The sequence below is a fragment of the Microcebus murinus genome, chromosome 14, assembly GCF_040939455.1.
Source record: "Microcebus murinus isolate Inina chromosome 14, M.murinus_Inina_mat1.0, whole genome shotgun sequence".
Taxonomy (NCBI): Eukaryota; Metazoa; Chordata; class Mammalia; order Primates; family Cheirogaleidae; genus Microcebus; species Microcebus murinus.
The window spans coordinates 36,096,488-36,122,294 of NC_134117.1; the positions used below are offsets into that span (position 1 = coordinate 36,096,488).

Sequence of the window (25,807 nt, forward strand, 5' to 3'; positions counted from 1 at the left end):
AATAGAAGGGTTAGAAGGGTACAAGGCTGAGGTATTATCAGAATACATAGAATAAAACAACAAATGAAAAACAGAAGACTAAAAAAAGAAAAAATAGAGTCCAGGATATTCAACATATGATTAGGAGTTCCAGAGACACAGAATAAACAAAAGATATAACTCAAGAAAAATATCCTAAACTGAAGGACGTGTTTTCAAACTGAAAGGGTGCATTAGCACTCAGCAAAATTGATGAAAACAGACCCAAATTGAGGCATACATATCTTTGTGAAATTTCTGAATACTGACAAAACAAATAGGAGACTCTAAAAGCTACCTAAGAATAGGTTTTATAAAAATAATCTGGAATCAAAATGGCATTACCCTTTTTAACAGAAACATTAGCAGCTAAAAAACAACTGGGCAGAAATTTTGAGGAAAAATTATTCCCAGCCTAGAACTCTATACCAAGATAGACTATATAATTCAAGTGTGAGTATATAATAAAGGCATTTTAAAATGAGCAAAATCTCAAATAATTTTGTTTCCCATATATTCTAAGTTACTAAAAAATGTGCTCCACCAATACAAGGGTGGGATACCATGAAATAAGATAATAGGTTCTAGGAACTGAAGAATCCAACTCATAAGAGAGGAAAAGAGAATCCCCAGAATGATGGTAAGGGGACATCTCAAGTAGACAGCCATGCAGCAAGTCTAGAGAGCAATTGATCCAGATTAGGGCAGATCAGAAGGCTTTTGAAGAAGATGAAATTGATGAAATACCAAATTGGTGCAAATATGTTGAGAGAGTTATACAATTAGGGGTAAGTTTATGAATTAAAATTAAGAGCACTGAAAACTAAACAAGTGAAAAGCAAGAGACAACTTTAACTGCAGGGAAAACAATACAAGCAGGAAAAAGCAATCACAATATACTATAATGCTAAACTGTGAATGGCATTTATCTAGTTATAAATCACATACAAATTCAATATTGATATAACCAAAATTACAATTAAACTACTGGGAGGAGGAAGGATAGGGAGGAAGTCCAAAAATATGTGTGTGGTGAGTTGGATTAAAAAAAGAGTCTATGAACTTTAATATGAAAAATTATGCTATACAGTAGTACAAGCAATACTTATAACTTACTTTTATATCATAGCTACTGTTGTTGCAAATAGGATATGATCTTTAAGGAAAAAGAAACATGTGGCACCCCTTGCTTTTAGCTTGGGTACCCCAGATAATCCAGTTGAGACTCCAAAAAGGCAACATCTCATGTGTAAGGACCATGCACTAGGACTGTGGTCCCAATCCCCAGTCTGCAGGAGCCGGGCCACACAGCAGGGGAGTGGTGGCCTATTAGGAACCAGGACGCACAGTAGGAGGGGAGCAGCAGGTGAGCTGCAAAACCTCATCTGTATTTATAGCCACAATTCACATCACCACAGAAGCTCCACCTCCTGTCAGATCAGCGTTGGCATTAGGTGCTCATAGGAGCACGAACCCTACTGTAAACTGTGCATGCGTGAGATCTATGTTTTATGAGAATCTAATGCCTGATGATGGATCTGAGGTGGAGCTGAGGCAGTGATGCCAGCACTGGGGTGCAGCTGCAAATACAGATTATCATTAGCAGAGAGGTTTGACTGCACAGTAATATAATCCACTTGAATCATTGGGAAACTATCCCCCTACACCCCACCCCCCAAAAAATTGTCTTCCATGAAACTGGTCCCTGGTGCCAAAAAGGTGGGGGACCACTGCACTAGGGCAAAAGACAAATCTGAAATAGCCCTGCCTTAACAAAGAAAACCAAGCCTGACAAATACCAGATCAACCACTAATTTAAATGCCTGCCAAAAAAAAAAAAAAAAAAATTAGCACCCTTAAAGGAAATAAGAATTCAGACCCCCTACAACATTCAACATATAATTAAAATTGACTAGACAAGCAGAAAAATGTGATCTATTACTAAGGGAAAAAAAATCAGTCAATACAATCAGACTCTAAGATGAACTAGATGTTAGAATTAGCAGACAAGGACTTTAAAGTAGCCATTATAAATATGCACAACGATGTAAAGGAAAATGATTACAATGAGTAAAAAGATGATGGAAAGTCTCAGCAAAGATGTAGAAAAACAATGTAGAAAAAAAAAAGACAGAAATTCTAGCACTCAAAAGTACAATATCTGAAAAGAACTATCTACTGGATGATCTCAACAGAAGATTGGAGACTGTAGAAGAAAGATGTGGCAGATTGTATTTTCCAAAATTAATTTAACAAATATTTATTAAGCATCTGCTATGTGACAAGCACCACGTAGACACAATGGTAACAAAACTTCAAGTAATGACAACCACAAAATGAATGCTCCTGGCAGCTTGATAAATCCAGTGAAAAACCAGCTTTAAAAATCAGCCTAAGGACATTGGACAGCTCCCACTAATCCTAAAATAGGTGAAAAAGAGAAATTAGCATATGAAAAAGCAAAATAATTATTTGCTACTTTTTCCTGTAGTTAACTTACTATTTGGTAACCATATATTACTTGGTAACCATAACTTACTATTTGGTAAACCATATATTTCCCCTGCTGTATTCATGCTTAATCAACATATGCTCTTAGAACCCTAGTATAACTACAGCTATAACTGCTATTACTAATACTTGGAACTAGGCCTTTTAAAAAAAAAAAAAAAAAAAAAAAACACATACCTCGTCTCCTTTCCAAACATTCTAATCCTTACCTGTCTATTGGTCATCTTCATGTTGTTAGAATTACTTTATCAGTTATATATCCAATACAAGGAAAGTAACTATCTTTTTGAAAATGTACTTGTAACTCTTCACCTGCATAGTACTGCTTTCTCCTACATCACCTCAACTTAAACAAAAAAGCAAAAATAACACCTTTGTATAATTCTGCTCCAAACTAATGATTCCCAGTACTAAAGAAACTTTACTGTCTCTAAAGAGGTGTAAAACTGGAGGTAAAAGAAACAGTGGAGGAAGTGACCTATAACTTACTGAAGAAATTCAGAGGGCTATCAAAAATAATATAAAAAACTACCACATATTTCTGCAAAGAAATTGTATCATTCTGTGCTTTTACCAACATGCATAAGAATTCCAGCTGATCTACAACCTTGCCAACCCTTGTTAGCCCTTTAAGTTTTATCCATTCCAATAATTATTAAACAGCATCTCCTTGTATCTGAAATTTTCATTTCCCTGATGACTAGTTTTAAACATCTTTTCGTATGCTTCTTGACCATCTATATATCTTCTTTTGTAAAATTTCTGTTCACACATTTTTGTCCTTTTCTTTATGGGGTTATCCTCTCATTATGAATTTGTAAAAGCATCTTTATATATATTTATATATTATATATGTTTGTGTCCTTCGTAAGATATATGTATTGCAAATATTTTCTCCAAAACTGTGCTTGCCTTTTCATTTCCTTAATTGAGTCTTTCAAAGAGCAGAAGTTTTTAATGTTGATGAAGTCCAATTTGTCGATTTTTTTCTTTTATGGTAAATTTTGTATGTTCTAAGAAATCTTTAAACCAAAGGACACAAAAATTTTCTCCTGTGTTTTTATATAATTTTATAGTTTTAGATTTTACTTTTGAGTTTAGGTCTACAATTCATTTCAAGTTAATTTTTTTGTATGATGAGAGGTGTAAGTCAACGGTTACTTTGCTTTCTTTGTTGTTCCAGTATCATTTGTTAAAAAGATTATCCTTTCCCCAGTGAAGAATCTTAGCACCTTTCTCAAAAATGTTAAATGTGAATTTTTCTGGAATCTCTATTCTGTTCAATTGACCCATATGACTCAACGATACCACTCATAGATATTTAATGAACAGATATAAAAATATATGTCCACAAAATTTTGTATTATACATGAATGTTCACAGCGGCTTTCTTTCTTCACAATAAACCCAAACTGAAAACAACTCAAATGTCTACCACAGGTAATTGATAAATATAAGATCACATTCATACAAACGAATGCTACTTGGCAATAAAAACAAATTACTTATATGAGCAACAGAGATGAATTTCAAAAATATTATGCTAAGAGAAAGAAGCCAGACACAAAAAGAGTATATACTTTATGACTGTACTTACATGAAATTCTGTTATATAGTACAGGCAAAACTTGTCTACAGTCATAGAAAGTAGATTAGAGATTGGCTGGGACCTGTTTGGGAACTGACTGCAAATGGACTTGAGGAAACATTTTATGGCACAAATGTTCCAAATCTTTATTGTGGTGGTTTTTATGGTGTGTACATGGTGGGGGGTGGGGGGGAGACCTTGAATTGTCTGCTTAAAATGGGTACATTTTATTATATATAAATTATACCTCAGAAAGTTGATTTTAAATGTAATATGAATACCCTCTGATTTATAAGTATCAGTTTGTAAAATGTAAGCCACATTTTAAAAAATCTCAAATTTCTTTTGGTTAATACTAGAGAATACCAATAAAAGGAATACATTTTCAGGAATTAGAACTTTTTAGAATGAGAAGCAAAACAGCACCAATTGCCTAGAATAGTACTGTCCAATAGGAAAATGTTTTGTATCTGTGCTATCCAATATAGTAGTCATTAGCCACATGTACTATTGAGCACTTGAAATGTAGCTAGTGCAAATAAGTAAATTTATTTATTTTAATTAATTTAAATTTAAACATAATAGCTACATGTGGCTAGTGGCTACCACATTGGATAGCAGAGATCTAAAAGATACCTATCTATGAAAAAAAATCCACTAGAGCACAATACACATGCCTCCTAATCAATTAATAGAAATGGGAATATTCTTAGAATAAGGCATAAAATTGGAACAGAGGAAAGACACAGTAAAAATTAGGGACTTCACAACTGTCAGAAATATATACTAAAAATATTTTTAACTATATGCAGTTTTCTAACAAATTCTTAATATGCTTGATTTTCTTTTGTCATTAGATTAGAAAAAAACTACAACTCTGGTCATATTTCTAACTAAGAATGAGGAACAACTTAGAGTGGAAATGCCAGGAAACAGGGAGAAAGTGTTCATATAATTTTAGAGTTCACGTCAGACGAGGAAGGAAATACTGGCATAGTTAGATATGATACAGATCAGTAAAACAGATTTCAAAAGCTTCATTTAAATAACAGGCTATGAGTTCATAACTCAATCTGAAAAGGAAAGACTAAAGGCTTTAAAAACTAAAATTCTATATAAAACAACTATAAAAGATTTTAGTTTTAAAAAGACAAAGGAGGAGAGGAGGAGGGCGGAGCAAGATGGCGGACGAATAACACCGCCAGACAGAGGGTCTCTACAGAAAAGACCAATTCTAGCAGAAACTAGAGGAAAGAAGCAAGAAGACGAGCATACAGCGGACAAGGGCCGGAAGGAGGGGTACCTGAGACCCCGGGAGACTCCACGGGAGGAGGCTGCGGAGGAGAACTGGAGGCTGAGACCACCGGAGCAGCCCGGAGACCAGCGGCAAGGGTAGGTGGAATTGCTGTTCCCCCTCCCCTGCATTCGGGACTGCTGGTGGGCTCCCCAGTGGGTGGAGAGACCTGCGGACATCAGCCCAGAGACTGCCGCCGCTTGCCAACGGTGAGCCTGTAGCAGACGTGGCACCAGGTTCCCAACTTCCTCCGGGCACCTCCGTGTGCACGGACCCGAGCCGCGCGGCAGGCGCCATATTGCCTCCTCCTCCCCTCCGCCGACCCTACCTGCGGCTGCCCAGAGAGACAATACAGCCACCAGCCGGAGGCACCTCCAGGGAACGGGACCTTCCCGTTTGGGACCCTGCCCGCCCTCCCAGGTGCTGCTGTCACCGTGTTCCCAGGAAAACGTTGCCGACTCAGAGGCTGAGAGACATAGATCCAGCTTGGGCTCCCTGTGGGTGAATTAGGACCGGAAATCCTCTCCCTGGTGGGAATACAGTTTGAACTCTGGGACCCAGAGGTCGGACCTGCAGACCAGATCCCCTGCACCGAGGGCTAGCATTGCCCCGGGCACAGAAGGATTATACGCGAACAGCCTACTGAGGGCTGTGTGCCTCCAGGGGCGGATCGGCGTCCTAGAGGGCAACCCTCCTCCCAGGAGGTGGCCGTGCGCCCAACCCAGGTGGCGTTCCTGTGCAGGGAACCTCCCCGCCGGCACCACAGTCCGGGGAGGCCTGGTGGCTTGTGGTCTGGCCTGCTGGCAGAGGCCCAGGAGTAGCTGCAGAGTTGGGGAGGGTGGAAAGAAGCGAGGCCTGCTGCAGATTGCGGGTCTCAGACAGCCCCACCCCCACCTCCAGACTTTCTGGCTGAGCGGGACCATTCCAGCCCTGCCCTGACAGCTTTCCCTGTAAGCTGAGAACAGAACTTTGACCCCTGCTAACGGCCTGAGGGCAGGCTTACCCAACCCAGCTCCGCCCAGAACGAGAGCTGATAACAGGACTCAAAATCAACACCATAGCCTGTCCCTCCAAGCAAACGCCACCTACTGACAGGGGCGGCATCTTGCACAGCCTTTCCACGGCATCCACTGACTCAATATACAGGGAGTGGTCCAATTTCACCCACAGGCACCACCTAACGCCTCAGAAACTAAACAAGGTGTGTGAATACCCAAACAATAACCTAAGGAAAGAAACAACAACTGATCGACATGGGAAGAAGTCAGCGAAAGAACTCAGGAAATATGAAGAACCAAACGGAAAACACACCCCCAAGGAGGAGCACCAGCCCCCTAGAAACGGACACCGACCAAAATCAGGCAACCAATATGACAGAAAAGGAATTTCGTATGTGGATCATAAGAACCCTCACCCAGCTGCAACAACAACTCAATAACCAACACCAAGAAAACACAAAAAACCTCCAAGAAATGGAACAAAGGTTCAACAAAGAGATTGACACAGTGAAGAAAACTTTAACCGAAGTCCTGGAGATGAAGAATCAACTCAGAGAACTACAAAATACTGTGGAAAGTCTCAAGAACAGGGTAGATCAAGCAGAAGAAAGAATCTCAGAGCTTGAAGATAACACCTTCCAATTAAATAAATCAGTCACAGAAATACAGCAGAGAAACAAGAGAAAAGACCAAAGCCTACAAGAGCTGTGGGATTATGTGAAAAAACCTAACGTGAGGGTCATAGGTTTAGCCGAAGGGGAGGAAGCCAACACTCAAGGGCTGGACAAGCTTTTTGAAGATATAATAGAGGAAAATTTCCCAGGCCTTGCTCAAAAGCTCGATATACAAGTTCAAGAAGCCCAGAGGACCCCTGGGAGATTCAATGCAAACAGGAAGACGTCACGACATGCAGTCATCAGACTGACCAAAGTATCAACTAAAGAGGCCCTTCTAAGAGCTGTAAGACAAAAGAAGCAAGTGACATACAAGGGAAAGCCAATTCGAATAACATCAGACTTCTCTAATGAGACTTTACAAGCAAGGAGAGACTGGGGCCCCATTCTCACTCTTTTGAAACAAAACAATGCCCAGCCTAGAATATTATTCCCTGCAAAACTAAGCTTCATATATGAAGGAGAAATAAAAACATTCTCAGACAAGCAAAGGCTCAGAGAATTCACCAAGACAAGACCAGCCCTACAAGAAGTACTTAAAACAGCGTTACGCACGGAACATCATAATAATAATCCACGGATATAAAAACAACCAAAACCCAAAGATATTAAAGGCCAGATATTACAATGGCTCAAGACAGAAATCATAGCAACAACATCCAACCCAACAGAATGATCAGTAATCTACCTTACCTATCAGTTCTCTCAATAAATGTGAATGGCTTAAACTCTCCACTCAAGAGACATAGGCTGGCTGAATGGATAAGAAAATACAGGCCAAGTATATGCTGTCTTCAGGAAACACATTTAACCTGCAAGGATGCACATAGACTAAAAATAAAAGGGTGGAGATCAATATTCCAAGCAAATAGAAACCAAAAGAAGGCTGGTGTGGCAGTTCTAATTTCAGACGATTTAGTTTTTAAACCAACAAAAGTAGTAAAAGACAAAGAGGGTCATTATATAATGGTGAAGGGCACAGTCCAACAAGAGGAGATAACAATTTTAAATATATATGCACCCAACTTAGGTGCACCCAGATTCATAAAGCAAACCTTACTGGAGCTAAGCAAATGGATTAATAGCAACTCCATAATCGCCGGAGATTTCAACACCCCACTGACGGCACGAGACAGATCCTCCAAACAGAAAATTAATAAAGAAATAATGGACTTAAACAAAACTCTAGAACAATTGGGTCTGACAGACATCTACAGAACATTCTACCCCAAATCCACTGAATATACGTTCTTCTCATCAGCTCACGGGACATTCTCTAAGATTGACCATATCCTAGGACACAAAGAAAATCTCAAGAAATTTAAAAAAATAGAAATCATACCATGTACTTTCTCAGATCACAGTGGAATAAAACTAGAAATCAACCCTAACAGAAACTCACATTTCTACACAAAAACGTGGAAATTAAACAACCTCCTACTAAATGATTACTTCGTAAATGAAGAAATCAAGACGGAAATAAAAAACTTCTATGAAGAAAACGACAATGGAGAGACAAGTTATCAACTCCTCTGGGACACAGCTAAAGCAGTTCTGAGAGGAAAGTTTATCTCCATAAATGCCTATAACCAAAAGGCAAGAAGATCACAAATAGACAATCTAATGAAACGACTCAAAGAGCTGGAAAAAGAAGAACAGACCAACCCCAAACCCAGCAGAAGAAGTGAAATCAACAAGATCAAATCAGAACTAAACGAAATTGAAAACAGGAAAGCTATTCAGGAGATTAATAAAACAAAAAGTTGGTTCTTTGAAAAAATAAACAAAATTGACACGCCATTGGCTAAGCTAACGAAAAGCAGAAAAGAGAAATCTCTAATAAGCTCCATCAGGAATGAAAAAGGAGATATCACAACTGATCCCAAAGAGATACAAGATACAATTTATGAATACTACAAAAATCTTTATGCACACAAACTGGAAAATGTGGAGGAAATGGACAAATTTCTAGAAACACACAGCCTCCCTAGGCTCAACCAGGAAGAAATAGATTCCCTGAACAGACCAATCTCAACAGCTGAAATAGAAACAGCAATTAAAAATCTCCCTAAAAAGAAAAGTCCCGGTCCAGATGGCTTCACACCTGAATTTTACCATACTTACAAAGAAGAACTAGCACCTATCTTGCAGAAACTATTCCACAACATCGAGAAGAACGGAAACCTCCCCGACACCTTTTATGAAGCGAATATTACTCTGATACCAAAACCAGGAAAGGATGCAACAAAAAAAGAAAACTACAGACCAATATCCCTAATGAATATAGATGCAAAAATTTTCAACAAAATCTTAGCTAACCGAATCCAGACACTTATCAAAAAAATAATCCACCACGACCAAGTGGGCTTCATCCCAGGGATGCAGGGATGGTTCAACATACGTAAATCTATAAATGCAATTCACCACATCAACAGAAGCAAAAACAAAGACCACATGATTCTTTCAATAGATGCAGAAAAAGCTTTTGACAAAATTCAACACCCTTTCATGATACGAACACTTAAGAAAATAGGCATAGAAGGGACATACCTAAAAATGATACAAGCCATATATGACAGACCCGTAGCCAACATCATACTGAATGGGGAAAGACTGAAATCATTCCCACTTAGAACTGGAACCAGACAAGGCTGCCCACTATCTCCACTTCTATTCAACATAGTGCTGGAAGTCTTGGCTACAGCAATCAGACAGGAAAATGGAATCAAAGGTATCCAAATAGGGGCAGAAGAGATCAAACTTTCACTGTTTGCTGATGATATGATATTGTATCTAGAAAACCCCAAGGATTCAACCAAGAAACTCCTGGAACTGATCAATGAATTTAGTAAAGTCTCAGGATACAAAATTAATACACAGAAATCAGAGGCATTCATATACGCCAACAACAATCTAATTGAGAACCAAATCAAAGACTCAATTCCCTTCACAATAGCAACAAAGAAATTAAAGTACCTAGGAATATATTTAACCAAAGAGGTAAAAGACCTCTACAGGGAGAACTATGAAACACTGAGGAAGGAAATAGCAGAGGATGTAAACAGATGGAAATCCATACCATGCTCGTGGATCGGCAGACTCAATATCGTCAAAATGTCTATACTACCCAAACTGATCTACAGATTCAATGCAATACCTATTAAAATCCCATCAGCATTCTTCACAGATATAGAAAAAATAATTTTACGCTTCGTATGGAACCAAAGAAGACCCCGAATATCAAGAGCAATTCTAGGCAACAAAAACAAAATGGGAGGCATTAATATGCCAGATATTAAACTATACTACAAAGCTGTAGTAATTAAAACAATATGGTATTGGCACAAAAACAGGAATATTGACCAGTGGAACAGATGTGAGAATCCTGATATAAAACCATCCTCATATAGCCATCTCATCTTTGACAAAGCAGACAAAAACATACGCTGGGGAAAAGAATCCCTCTTCAATAAATGGTGCTGGGAAAACTGGATAGCCACCTGTAGAAGGCTAAAACAGGACCCACACCTTTCACCTCTCACAAAAACCAACTCACGCTGGATAACAGACTTAAACCTAAGATATGAAACTATTAGAACTCTAGAGGAAAAAGTTGGAAACACTCTCCTAGACATCGGCCTGGGCAAAGAGTTTATGAAGAAGTCCCCAAAGGCAATCACAGCAGCAACAAAAATAAATAAATGGGACATGATCAAACTACAAAGCTTCTGCACAGCCAAAGAAATAGTCATGAAAGTAAACAGACAACCTACAGAATGGGAGAAAATTTTTGCATCCTATGCATCCGATAAGGGACTGATAACTAGAATATACTTAGAACTCACGAAAATTAGGAAGAAAAAATCAAATAACCCCATTAAAAAGTGGGCAAAGGACTTGAACAGAAATTTTTCTAAAGAAGACAGAAGAATGGCCAACAAACATATGAAGAAATGCTCAACATCTCTAATCATCAGGGAAATGCAAATCAAAACCACAATGAGATATCACTTAACCCCAGTGAGAATGGCCTTTATCAAAAAATCTCCAAACAATAAATGCTGGCGTGGTTGCGGAGAGAGAGGAACACTCCTACACTGCTGGTGGGACTGCAAACTAGTTCAACCTCTGTGGAAAGCAATATGGAGATACCTTAAAGCGATACAAGTGAATCTACCATTTGATCCAGCAATCCCATTGCTGGGCATCTACCCAAATGATCCAGTGACACTCTACAAAAAAGACACCTGCACTCGAATGTTTATAGCAGCACAATTCATAATTGCAAGGCTGTGGAAACAGCCCAAGTGCCCATCAATCAAAGAATGGATTAATAAAATGTGGTATATGTACACCATGGAGTACTATTCAGCTCTAAGAAACAATGGTGATATAGCACACCTTATATTTTCCTGGTTAGAGCTGGAACCCATACTACTAAGTGAAGTATCCCAAGAATGGAAAAACAAGCACCAGATATATTCTCCAGCAAACTGGTATTAACTGAGTAGCACCTAAGTGGACACATAGGTACTACAGTAATAGGGTATTGGGCAGGGGGGAGGGGGGAGGGGGGCGGGTATATACATACATAGTGAGTGAGATGTGCACCATCTGGGGGATGGTCATGATGGAGACTCAGACTTTTGGGGGGAGGGGGGGAAATGGGCATTTATTGAAACCTTAAAATCTGTACCCCCATAATATGCCAAAATAAAAAAAAAAAAAAAAAAAAAAAAGGAGACCAGGAGGGAATCCCAAAAAAAAAAAAAAAAAAAAAAAAGACAAAGGAGGAAAAACAGAAATTATCTAAGAAGACCAACCAACATAGCTAAAGAGAATTTACCCACAAAGCTCAGGTTTAAATGTATATATATATATATATATATATATATATATATATATATATATATATATATGCGAAAAAGGGGGTGGGAATAATCATGGATGAATACATAATAGCAGCATATATAAAGGAACACAAAAATGGTAAAAAACAAAAGAAAAGGCTTGGAGGAGGGAAGAATGCTCAGACCAAAAAGAACAATAAAGAAATTAGGATTCCCCAAGTTAAACAACTGTATAATGCTAGAGACAGGAAAAAAGCAGGAATTCCTAAATTCCCTTCTCATTTCCATCTTCTCTGTCCAACAGAATATTTCTCTGATTCAATAAATCAAAAGTAGTGGGTACATGACATTTCTCTGGATTAAAAGTATTTTCTGTGTTCTACTTTAAGCAAGGTTATTTTTTACAGAATATTTCTTGATACAGTAGTTATCAACAGAAAAATCTTTGATATTCTATGATTATACATATTAGTAAAGCAGATAGTTATCAATCATGCAAACCAAAAGATAACCCACCAAGCTCTTTGCACTATCATTGTTTCATCTGAATCTTGTAGTAACAAAATTCAAATGGCAACAGAGGCAGGCACGATAAAATTGTCTGAACAAAGAGTAAAACTAGTTTCCTTATTTTTCAGAGAGTTCCTAAAAATCATTAAGAAAAACAACAAACAACCTAAAAGAAAAATACATTGAGGACAGGGTCAGTATACACATACACACACACCCTAAAAATACATATGGCCAATATATCAAAAAGCTACTTAACCTTACAATTAAAGAAATGCAATCAAATTACAAGATACCATTTTTGGCCAACAAATTGCAAAAAAATTAAAGTTTGATAATATTCAGTTTGCCAAGGTTGGGAGTGGAGGAGAGGCAGAAAAGCACTCAAACACATTGATGAGAATATAAAACACCATTTTGAAGGCAAAAGTTTAACCCACAGATGCAATGAACCTAGCAACTTCACTGCCAAGAATTTACCTTAAGAATATACTTGGAAAAGAACACCAAGATACATGTGTGAAGATGTTTATTAGAGCACTGTTTTCAATGGCAAAAAACAGGAAATAATCTAAATATCCATCATAGAGGATTGTTTATTATGATACGATCACAGAATAGGTAGCCAATAAAACAATCAAGCAGATATCCACACTAATATGGAAGACTCTTAAGACATATTCAATGAAAAAAAGCATGGTGAAGAACACTGTACAGTATGTTTCCATTTGTTTGTTAAAAAGTGGGTAAATAATTTTTAAAAGAATATATGAAGCTTTTAATTGTAGATATCATTGGGAAGAGGATTTAAAGGATAAGAAGTGTAAAAGTAAAAGTAGGGGATATTTGTCATCTTTAGGCTGCTGAGCAATCAAATACCATTCCAATTTGGAGGTAATTTCCAGAGGTCAGAAACAAATACCTCTTTCCTCATCTTTCTCTCATCACATGTACAGGACTGATACCAATTAGACCCTTTTGCTCTGGACACTGAATCCTAGTGAGTGAGGACAAGGTATAGGAGAGTCAGAGATTACTCACAGAGATAATCAGAGGAGCTGAAAGTTCATGAGGACAGTCACCAATATTGAGTCATAGCAGCAGTACCTAGTGTATATCAGGTGCCCGAGCAGCAGTGTCTTAAAGCAGACTGGTTTTGTTGCAGCCTCCTGGTCATGCCTTGCTTCTAGCTTCTACTCATCTTCCAAGTCTAGTTCTTAACCTACGAGCTATGTAATACTTTTCAAAAAATTCCTTTCTGATTATGTAAATTAGTCACTTTATATCATCTGCAACCAAAAATGCTGACTTGTTTCTTTTATAGTATTTTTCTATAATTTTGTTGTAAGTGAGGTTTGGCGAAATCATACTTTTTGTGTGTTCTCCTTAATATTTGAACTCTCTGATTTCTTACCTCGCACTGTGGGCAACAGTGAGACTTGTAGAATAAACAATCTTATTTAAAAGAACACGTTCTAGCATTTTAAGGAGAGGAGGTGCCCGGCCCGGTGGCTCACGGGAGGCCAAGGTAGGCGGATCGTTTGAGCTCAGGAGTTGGAGACCAGCCTGAGCAAGAGTGAGACTCTGTCTCTACTAAAAAAAAAAAAAAAAAAAAAAAAAATAGAAAGAAATTAGCTGGACAACTAAAAAATACATACATACATATATATATACATATATATATATGTATGAAAAAAATTTAGCCAGGCATGGTGGCACATGCCTGTAGTCCCAGCTACTCGGGAGGCTGAGGCAGTAGGATTGCTTGAGCCAAGGAGTTTGAGGTTGCTGTGAGCGAGGGTGATGCCATGGCACTCTAGCCCAGGCAAAGCAGAGTAAGACTCTGTCTCAAAAAAAAAAAAAAAAAAAAAAAAAAAGAAGAAGAAGGGGAGAAGGTTATGTTCGCTCAAAAAACCTGAATATTACTTAGGGAAAGATTCACCATGGCTGCCCCTCCCTCTTCCTCCTCTCTCCTCCCAAGGATTTCATGCCCACAGTTGGCTCATTGCCTTGTAAGTCTGACACAATGGGAAGGTAGGGAAAAAAAGCAAGAAAGCAGCACTTTCCAAAGGGAAATGGGAAAATCTGCCTATAGATACTTGGAAAGTAGAGACTAAAAAATTAGACAAAAGTGGAGAGGTATTTCCCTAAGTTTGGATAATGGAGAATATAAATCTTTCTAACTATACCTATCTTCAAGTACTTTCAATATATAAAAATCTGAATTCATTAACAACTCACAGATTTGAGAACAATGTCTTTATTTTAAAAGATTGTTTACTTTCTTCAAGGAGTTCCTATAAAACAGATTTAAACAAGATATAAGAGTACATTTTAAAATTATTTTTGTCAAGAGAACATATAAACATACATAATTCAAATGACATAAAAAGTTTATAATACAAAATTAGTCAAATAAATATAGCAGAGTAAGAAGCACAAGGAACCCATCTCTCCACCAAGACAACAAATGTAGTGGCAGAATCTATCTGATGGAACTGTTTTGGAACTCTGGAGTCTATTCAAAGGTTTTCAGTTCGAAAGGGAAGGCTTAGACAGTAAATCATAGTTCATGTGAGTCAATTTTGGCAATTAATGCAGTTGTGGCTACCCATCTCTCACCTCCACAGCAGGCAGCCATGCACATGTTCCTGGTACAACCTGCATCCAGCTTGCAGGAGTCAGGTTTGGCAATAAGGACCTTGCCCTTCAAATACCAGTAATCTATGTTCTGATTGCTAATTGCTGCTTCTGATCACAGGATGTACAGACACAGAAGGAGGCTGCTATTGTTGCAACCTTCATGAGCTGAAATAGTTTCCAGGGAATTTAAAGATCCAGAGTTATTTTGGTAGCCTTTTAGGAACCAGACATCTAGGGATGATAATAACATTGGAAAGGAACCACATATACACAGGAATTTAGAAAGTCATTACACATGCCCAGGGGAAAAAACACAGGCTGAGAAGATCTTCCATTTACACCTTAAGCTGATTCCCAGTACAGAAATAACCTGAAGAAACAAACAAGCAAAAAAAACAAAAAAAAACCCCAGCAAATTCTAGAAAAGGGGGAGAATCTGAATTGCACAAATATCAATCTTTAAGATTCAAATTCCAGTTGTCAACAAAAAGTTACAAAGTATACAAATAAAACAACACTAAACAAGAAGTATAAGTCATTCTAAGGGCAAAAAAAAAATAAAAGAACAGAAACTGTCCCTGAGAAAGATGAGATGGTAGACTTACCAGATACAGACTTTAAAATAAATATCATGCTTGCTTTGGCAGCACATATGCTAAAAAATTGAAACAATATATAGAAGCATGGCCCCTGCTCAAGAATGACACACAAAATGGTGCCCTGTATTTTTAAAAATAAATAAACAAAATAAAATAAAATGAATATTTTAAAGAGACTCAAAAATCTAAAGGAAGATACTGACAATGTCAAAAAAATAATGTACGAACAAAATGGAAATATCAAGAGACAGAAAATATAAAAAAAAAGAAATTCTAGAGCTAAAAAGTACAATAACTGGAATAAAAGTTTACTATAGGAATTCAAAAGTAGATTTGGGAAGGCAGAAGAAAGAATCAGTGAACTTGAAAGGTAGAACAATTGAAAATACCACATCTGAGGAATAGAAAGAAAATCTGAAGAAAAATTGAAGTAAAGTGCCTAACAGTCCTGTGGGACATTATCAAATGGACCAACACATGCACTCTGGGAATCTCAGCAAAAAAGATAAAGGGTAGAAAGATTATTTGCAGAAACAGTAATCAAAAACTTCTCAAATTTGATGAGACATGAATATAAATATTCAAGAAGGTCAATGAACTCCAAGTAGGAAAAACTCAAGAGATCCACAGCAAAACAGAATCCAATCAAGCTGTCAAAAGACAAGGACAAAAAGAATCTTGAACTGAGACTAAGACAAGCAACTTGTCACATACAAAGGATCCTCAAAATGTCAGCAAATTTCTCATCAGAATCTTTGAAGGACAGAGGCAGTGGGATGATATATTCAAAGTCCTAAAAGGGGGTAGAGAAAGAAGCTGTCAGCTGTCAACCAAGAACTGTATATCCAGGAAAACTGTCCATCAAAAATGAGGAAGAATTTAAGACATTTCCAGATAAACAGCTGAGGGAGTTCATTACTACTAGACTTTCCCTGCAAGAAATGCTAAAGAGAGTCCTTCAGGTTGAAATGAAAAACAGTGTAACTTGAAGTCATATTAAGAAATAAAGATCTCAGGGAAATGGTAAATTCATGAGCAATTAGCAAAGCTAGCACTATTGTAACTTTGCTTTGTAACTCTACTTATGTTTTCTGCATAATTTAAGATGCTAATACATTACACAAACAACTATTAGCATAGTTGCATACAATGCATAAAGATGTAATTTTATGACATCAATAACTGAAAGGGAGAAGAGGATGGAGCTATATAAGAGTTGAATTTTTGTATGCTACTGAAGGTTAAGTTGGTATTAATTGAAATTAGAGTTTTGTAACTTTAAGGTGTTAAATGTAATTATCAATGGCAAGCACAAAAAAACACAGCTACAGAAATGACAAGGGAATTAAAAAGTTTCCCTTCAAAATATCAGCTAAACACAAAGCCAGAAAGGCAGAAAATGAGGGACAAAATAGCTATAAGGCATACAGAAAACAAATAGTAAAATGGCAGAAATCTTTCCTTTTCAGTAATTACATTAAATATAAATTGGTTAAACCTTCTAATCAAAAGACAGAGATTGGCAGAATGTATAAGAAAAACAAATTCAACTGTATGCTATCTACAAGAGACTCATTTTAGATCTAAAGACCTAAATAGGTTGAAAGAGACAAGATGGAAAAAGATACTCTACATAAGCAATAACCAAAGAAGAGCGAGGGTGGCTATATTAATATCAGACAAAATAAACTAATAAAAGGACTTACGAGACAAAAATTATATATTGATAAAAGTATCAATACAGCAAGAAGTTATAATAAGTATAATCATTTATACACCTGCGATCATCCAATTATAAGAAGCAAAAATTAACAGAATTGAAGGGAGAAATAGTTTTAAAATAATAGATACTTCCATAGCCCATTCTCAATAATAGACAGAACAAGACAGAAGATAAGTAAGAAAACAGAAGATTGGACAACACAATAAACCAACTAAATCTAATAGGTATATTCAGATCCCTCTATGCAACAATAACACAATATACAATTTTATCAAGTGCACATGGGACATTTTTCCAGACTAGACTGTACGTTAAGCCACAAACCAACACTCAATAGATTTTTAAAAATAGACATCAAATATGTATCTTCTTCAATCACAAGAGAATAACATTAAAAATTGCTCACAACAAAAAATGGAAAATTCACAAAATTGTGGAAATTAAAAAACACACTCAAAGAAGAAATTACAAGGAAACTTAGAAAATACTTAGAAAAAAATAAAATGAAAATGCAATGTATCTAAACTTATAGGATAAATGAAAATGCAATGTATCTAAACTTATGGGATACAGCGAAATCAGTACTAAGAGGGAAATTTATAATACTGTGTTTCCCCGAAAATAAGACAGGGTCTTATATTTATTTTTCCTCAAGAACACACCCTAGGGCTTATTTTTGTTTACGTACAGTATTATGTGTTATTTTTTTTAAGTACAGTATAACAATCTACATTTATCCAAATATAGTTAAGTCATCTTCTTCTGGAACATCATCATAACTCTCCAAACCCGAATTCCATCCTAAATTTCTTGCAACTCTATTTCCTTTAGAACCACTAACCCAATCTTTCATGTTGAGCAATAGAGCTCTCATGGGGTAGATGAGAAGGGCTGCTCATCTTCTTTACCACTCTGTGACGAAATGCATGGGTTGTGCAGATACACTGCGTAGCCACCCCCATCACTAGGTCTTATTTTTGGAGTAGGGCTGACATTGTGCAAATGCTTAGAAATCCTACTAGGGGTTATTTTATGGGTAGATCTTATTTTCGGGGAAACATGGTATTAAACATTTACATTATAAAAGAAAGATCTCAAATCAATAATCTAACTTCATACATTACGGAATTAGAAAAAGAACAAACTAATAAACCCAAAGCTGGCAGAAGAAGGAAATAACAAAGATCAGAATGGAAATAAATAAAATAGAAGAATATTATACTAGAGAAATATCAATGAAACTAAAAGTTGGTTCTTTGAAAGATTACCAAAATTGATAAACCTTTAGCTAGACAGACTAACAAAAAAAGGAGAAGACTCAAATAACAAAAATCTAAAAAGTAGGGCCATTACTAGCAATTCTACAGAAATTTAAAAAAGACAGACAATACTATGAACTGTCACCAACAAAATGGATAATCTAAATTAAATGGACAAATACCTAGAAACACAAAATAAACTAAGACTTAATCACACAAAAAAATAGAAAATCTGAATAGATCTATAACTAGTAAGGAGATTGAATAAATAATAAAAAACTTCCAGACCAAGAAAAGCCCTAGACCTGATGATTTCACCCATGAATTCTCAAACATTTAAAGAACTAACATCAATTCTTCTCAAACTTTTCCCAAAAATTGAAGAGGGAACCATTCTTAATACATTCTATGAGGCCAACATTGCCCTGATACCAAAGTCAGATGAAGCCATTACAAAAAAACTACAGACCAATACCCTTTGTGAACACTGATGCAAAATCCTCAACACACTATCAGCAAACTAAATTCCACAGCCCATTAAATGGATTATACATGAAGACCAAGAAGTTGTTATTCCTGGAATTCAAGGATGGTTTAATGTATGAAAAACAACATAATACATCATGCTAACAGAAAGAAGAAAAAAAAATCACCAGGTCATGTCAATAGGTGCAGAAAAAGAATTTGAAAAAATTCAACACCATTTTATGATAAAAAAAAAAAATTCCACAAACTAGGAATAAAAGGAAATTATCCCAACATACTAAAGCCCATATATGAAAATCCCACAGCTAACCTGATACTCAATGGTGAAAAACTGAAAGTTTTTCCTCTAAGGTCTGAAACAAGACACAAGGATGCCAAGACCTGCTTTTATCACTTCTATTCAACATAGCATTGAATATTCAACAGAAAGCAGTTAAGTAAGAACAAGAAATAAAAGTCATTCCAAATTGGAAAGAACAAGTTAAATTATCTGTTTGCATAGGGTGTTACCAAAAGCTCAGCACTTGCCCTTGAGGCCACATCAGAAAAACAAGGACAAATGGTTTGAGAAGGAAAGAAAGATTTATTAATTTGATGGCAGATGAGGATGGAGACTACTATCTGAAAAATGCTATTATCCTAATAATAAGCAGAAATATAGAGCTTTTAAAAGGTTGGTTCTCAGCTTCAGGCAATTGCTGTTTAACTACAGTCAATGACTGCCCCATCTCCATCCCATCTCATCCCATGACCATCCTCTGCCAGGTCTGGGTCTGGGCTGAGCCATCTCCTGTAGCACAAAGAACAAAAGACATTACCCTGCCCCTCCCGACCATTGGCCTGAGGCACGGATGCAGGTTTTAGTTCTCAAAAAGGAGAAGATGTTTTAGAGAGACAGAAAATATTTTACAGTTTTTCAGGCCATTCCTTCTCTTACAATGGCATGATTTTACATGTAGAAAATCCCAAGGATTCCACACACACACATAAAAATTAATTTGACAAAGAAACAGGACACGAAATTAATGTACAAAAATTAAGTTTCATTTTTATACTCTACAAATAAAGAATCCAAAAAAGATATTAAGAAAACAATTTGATTTACATTATCAAAATGAATAAAATATTTAAGAATTAACCACAGAAGTGAATACTTGTATGCTGAAACATTGCTGAAAGAAATTAAAGACATAAATAAGTTGAAAGACATCCTATGTTTATAGATGAGAAGACTTAATATTGTTAAGATGTCAATACCACCCAGTACAATCTATAGATTAATGCAATCCCAATCAAAATCCCAATAAATTTTTTTTTTGCAGAAATAGAAAAATACATCCTAAAATTCATAAAGACTCCAGAATGGCCAAAACTATCTTGAAATAGAAGAACAAAGTTAGAGGACATCCACTTACTGATTTCAAAATTTACTACAAAGCTACAGTAATAAAAATAGTGCGGTACTGCCATTAACAGACATACAGATCAATGGACTACAATAGAAAGCCCCAAACTAAACTCTTCCATCTATGGTCAAATGATATTCTACAAGGGTGCCAAGACCATTTGTTGAAGGAAAGGACAGTCTTCTCAACAAATAGGGTTGGGAAAACCTGATACCACATGCAAAAGTGGGAAGCTGGACCCTTAACTATCACCATATACAAAACTTAAAATATAGAAAGAAATTAATTGGCCAAAAGAAAGAAAATAATAATAAAAAAAAAAAAAAACTTAAAATGGACCAAAGACCTAAATATAAGAGCTAAAACTATAAAACTCTTCAAAGAAAACATGAGGGAAAAGTTTCGTGGCATGAATTTGGCAATGATTTTTTAAATGTGATACCAAAGGCATAGGCAACAAAAGAAAACAGACAAGCTGGACTTCATCAAACTAAAAAGTTTCTCCACAGCAAACAAAAGAATAGAAAAGCAACCCACAAAATGAGAAAAAATTATTCACAAATCACACATCTGATAAGAGGTTAATATCCAGAATATATAAAGAACTCGTAAAACGTGACAAAAAAAACCCCACCCAATTCATAAACTGGCAAAGTGCTTGAATAGACATTGCCCCAAAGATGATATACAAATGACTAATAAGCACATAAAAATGCTCAAATCACTAATCATTAGGGAGAAGAAAATCAAAACTAAAATGATACCAATTCATATCAATTAGAATAGCTATTATTAAAAAACAAAAACAAAAACAAAATAACAAGTGTTGGTGAGGATTTGAAGAAATCAGAACCCTTATGCATTGCTGGTAGGAATGTAAAATCATACAGCCAATGCGGGAAACAGCATAACAGTTCCCTAAAACTTTAAACACAGAATTACCATTTGCTCCAGCAATTTCACTTCTGGGTACACATACCCAAAAGAACTAAAAGCAGATACTCAAACAGGTATTTACACACCCATGTTCATAGCAGCATTATTCACAATAGCCAAGAGGAGGAAAACAAATGTCCATTGGTGAATGGATAAACAGAATGTGGTATATACACACAATGAAATGTCATTCATCCTTTAAAAGGAAGAAAATCCTGTGACATGCTATAACATGGCTGAACCTTGAGGATATTATGCTAAGAGAAATAAGTCAGTCACAAAAAAGGAAAATAATGCACTATTCCTCTTATATGAAGTACTTAGGATAGTCAAATACATTGTGACAAAAGTAGTAGTGGTTACCAGGAACTGAGTACAATGGGAAATGGGGAGTAATGTTTTTATAATATTAATATATTAAATGTTACAATAAAAAAAACCTACTGGCCCTATTATTCATCTTCAAATCCTTATTCTTGATTCTTCCCATATGCAACCACCCTCAACTACTCTGATCCTTTTTCTTGTATTTAATTCAGTATTTCTAAACATTATTATACTGCTTCTTATAGATTTTTTACCTATACGTTTCCTGCCATGATAGAGGAGGTTTACAAAACTAGTAGTACGCCATATAGTTCACTTTTCTTAATCCCCTCAATGTAGCAATGTCACAATTTTGGGTTAAATCAATCAACCAATGTTAATATTTGCTTCCTTTTTCTAATTCGTTTAGTTTTCTCAGAATCTATTGCATTTTTCCTAAATATTTCAATATTCATCTACCAGTTCAATTTTTTTTTTTTTTTCCTGAAGCCCTCTCTGTCCTGCTCTAATCAGAACTGGTAGCTCTTCAGATTGTGACAGTTGTTATCCTGGAATTTCCTTTCTTGCTTTTGAGTTGGATTCTCTGTTTACTGAAGCCCTTTTCTTTCCTTTCTTGGTTTATTCTCTTGTTTTTGCTGCAACAATGTTATCTAACAATCTCCTAAAAAATGTTTTTCATGAATACATTTTTTTCCTACTTTCACACTTGATTGATGGTTTGGCTGGACACCAAATTCTAAGCTGAACACACAACTTTTGAGATGGTGTTTCATTATCTTCTACCTTTAATTCTACCACCAAGAAGTTAGATGCCATTAATAGTCCTAATCCCTCCTAAATCATCTTAAAAGTGTTTTAGATATTCTCTTTATACCTGGTATTGTAAAAAGAAATTTCATAATAATTTGCCTAGTGTGGAACTTTTTCATTTATTACGCTTACCATTAAGTCTTTTTAATCTGAAGACTCAAATCCTAAAGAAATTTTCTAGTATTGTTTTCTTGATGATTTCTTCCCTTTGATTTCTCTTTATTCTGTTTATTGGATACTAGACTTCTACACAACAGATCTTAGAGTACATTTTAACTGATGCAATTTACACACAACATTTTACAATACTGTACTAAGTGTCTAAAGCAGTCTTTACATGTACCAATAACATAATAACACATAGGTTTACTTTCTGATTCTATGAATTATACAGAATCAAATGCCTAGTGGTTGTTCCAATAATTTAAGTAAAGAAAGCAGAATAAATGAGAAATGGCAACTAATAATCTGTTCAATGACAGAGATAGGTCAGGCATTACATAATGCCAGCTAATTTTTGTCACACAAGAATGTGAGCCAAGTATTGTCAGATCCTCCAACTTTTTCAAAAGATGCTAGAAATATAGCTTTATAGCTTTATATGTGAGGTCTCTTGATTTTTAAATATAGGCAATAAATTCCAATTTTAAACACTGTGTGAACCAACACTGTATTAGACCAAACAAAGCCTATCAACAGGGTAGATTAGCTCAAGAATTTCCAGTTTTTGTCCTCTGACATACAAGATAATATGGTTACTGAGGAAATTACCTTTGGAATCCAAAAGACCTGGACTCAACCTTCAGCCTCACTACTTATCAGAGCTATGGCACTTGGGGAAGTTAACTTCTTTTAAATCATCTATGAAATGGTGACAGACTTACTGTAGAGATTTAATAAGATGACACATACAATAATAATATGATACATGCTTATATAACAATTACATATGTCAATAATATGTAAATAAATGCTCAAAAATGTTACCTATTATTAAAATGCCAAAAAAATTGATTGGTAGAGATAATAAACATTGTCTAATCCAGGCGTCCTCAAACTACGGCCCACGGGTCACATGTGGGTATTTCTGCCTGTTTGTTTTTTTACTTCAAAATAAGATATGTACAGTGTGCATAGGAATTTGTTCATAGTTTTTTTTAAACTATAGTCCGGCCCTCCAATGGTCTGAGGGACAGTGAACTGTTTAAAAAGTTTGAGGACCCCTGGTCTAATCCAAGGTTCCCTGTTTGTAACAAAATAAGACTAATAAAAGAAGTCGGAGGCAGCCAACGGGTGCAGGGGTTTCTTTTGGAGTGACAAAAATGTTTTAGAACTTGACAGAGGTGGTAGCTGCATAACATGATGAAGGTATTAAATGTCACTGAACTGTACACTTTAAAGTGGTTAATTTTGTGTTGTGTGAATTTCACCTCAATAAAGAAAAAAAAGTGGGAAACAGGGAGGCAATAGAGGGAAGGAATCAGAAAATGTTAGAAAGGAAGAATGGAACTGATATTCTTTCCTCTAAATTATTTTGACACTTGGTTCTAAATAATCTCTTTTTAATTCTTTTTTTAACTGAACAGCCAATAATGATAATGTTAGGGCAACAAACGCTTCCTTTTTATTGAAAATCAATATACAATTAAGGTTGATTGAGAGATCAACATATAACTAAAATATTTGAAAAGTTTCTTCAGGAAGAAAATGTATGTAACAGCACAAAACAAAGATAGGCTCTTGAATCTGTAATACAGCTGCTTATACATAAGCAAAGAAGCTCACAGTAAGTATGACAGTGGATAAATCTTTTTTTTTAAATCATGATATATCACAAGATTGTGCTCTATGCATTTTCTTATCATAAATATACAAATCTTTTCACCAAAAACTTTCCAATAAATGAAGAGGAAATGAATTATTTCCTATAGATACAGAGGGGAAAATATTTTTATATGCATCTTTTTCCATTTTATAACATTTCCCAAACTATGCTCCATGAAACATCATTTAAAGAGATGTTAGTGTACTACAAAAGCAAAGAAAGGAGGCAGAAGGGAAAGAGAAGAAAAAAAAGAAACAGAAAAGGAAAAGCAGCATACTAGTATCTCACTCTTGGGAGATTTACAATGTATAGTGGCATATTAAAGGTTCTGCAGTGACAGAGCCAGTTCATTATTAAGCCTACATTTTCCTGATTTATTAGGGACAGAACAGATCTTAAGCTATGCCTTTTAAACACATGAAGCACCAATTTGTTAACGGCTGCTTAGATTTATACCAGATGACATCAATTAGATAACTTCAATATTAGCCTGAAGGATAAGATTAACATAAATATCAAAGAATAATCAATTATCTGAATAAAACATTGTTTCATATTTCCAGCACATCAAGGCAAGAGGTTATGGCAAAAATGGAGGAAGAAAAAAAGGTTAATAGTAAGAAGAAAAGAAAAAAATCAATTTGGGAAGAGTTAGTTCTTTAATTTCCCTTCTATGAGATGTCCCTGTCCTGTCTTGTCAATTCTGGTTGCTTATTAAGCAAAACATTTCCACTTAAGATAGTTAAAATTTTTGGCTTGGTACACTTTCCCTCCCCTCCCTTTTTGTTTATTTTTTACATTTATTCCTAATCCTAGGAGGTAACCTCAAAAGAAGTCTGTCTCAAAGTACTCTAAGTACCTCAAGCATAAAATTGAGGCACTGCCATAACAAACAAACCATATCCCCAAAACATTTAAATACGGGACAATTTAAACACGAAGGTATTTGCAATTTATTTTACTCAAAACAATTATGAGGCCGGGCGCTGTGGCTCACGCCTGTAATCCTAGCTCTTGGGAGGCCGAGGCAGGCGGATTGCTCAAGGTCAGGAGTTCAAAACCAGCCTGAGCAAGAGCGAGACCCCGTCTCTACTATAAATAGAAAGAAATTAATTGGCCAACTGATATATATATAAAAAATTAGCCGGGCATGGTGGTGCATGCCTGTAGTCCCAGCTACCCGGGAGGCTGAGGCAGAAGGATCACTCGAGCCCAGGAGTTTGAGGTTGCTGTGAGCTAGGCTGACGCCACGGCACTCACTCTAGCCTGGACAACAAAGTGAGACTCTGTCTCAAAAAAAAAAAAAAAAAAAAAAAACAATTATGAAGCACAGCAACAAAAAATCTGAAC

The 25,807-nt window shown here is 36.0% G+C and overlaps 1 protein-coding gene and 1 pseudogene across 3 annotated transcripts in view; one reads left to right on the plus strand and one right to left on the minus strand.

The window, feature by feature from the left end:
- The window catches only part of PTEN (phosphatase and tensin homolog), a 100,534-nt gene that overhangs the window by 44,623 nt on the left and 30,104 nt on the right, over positions 1-25,807 (minus strand). The window lies entirely within an intron of this gene.
- On the plus strand, positions 15,722-15,816 carry LOC142875784 (uncharacterized; annotated as a pseudogene).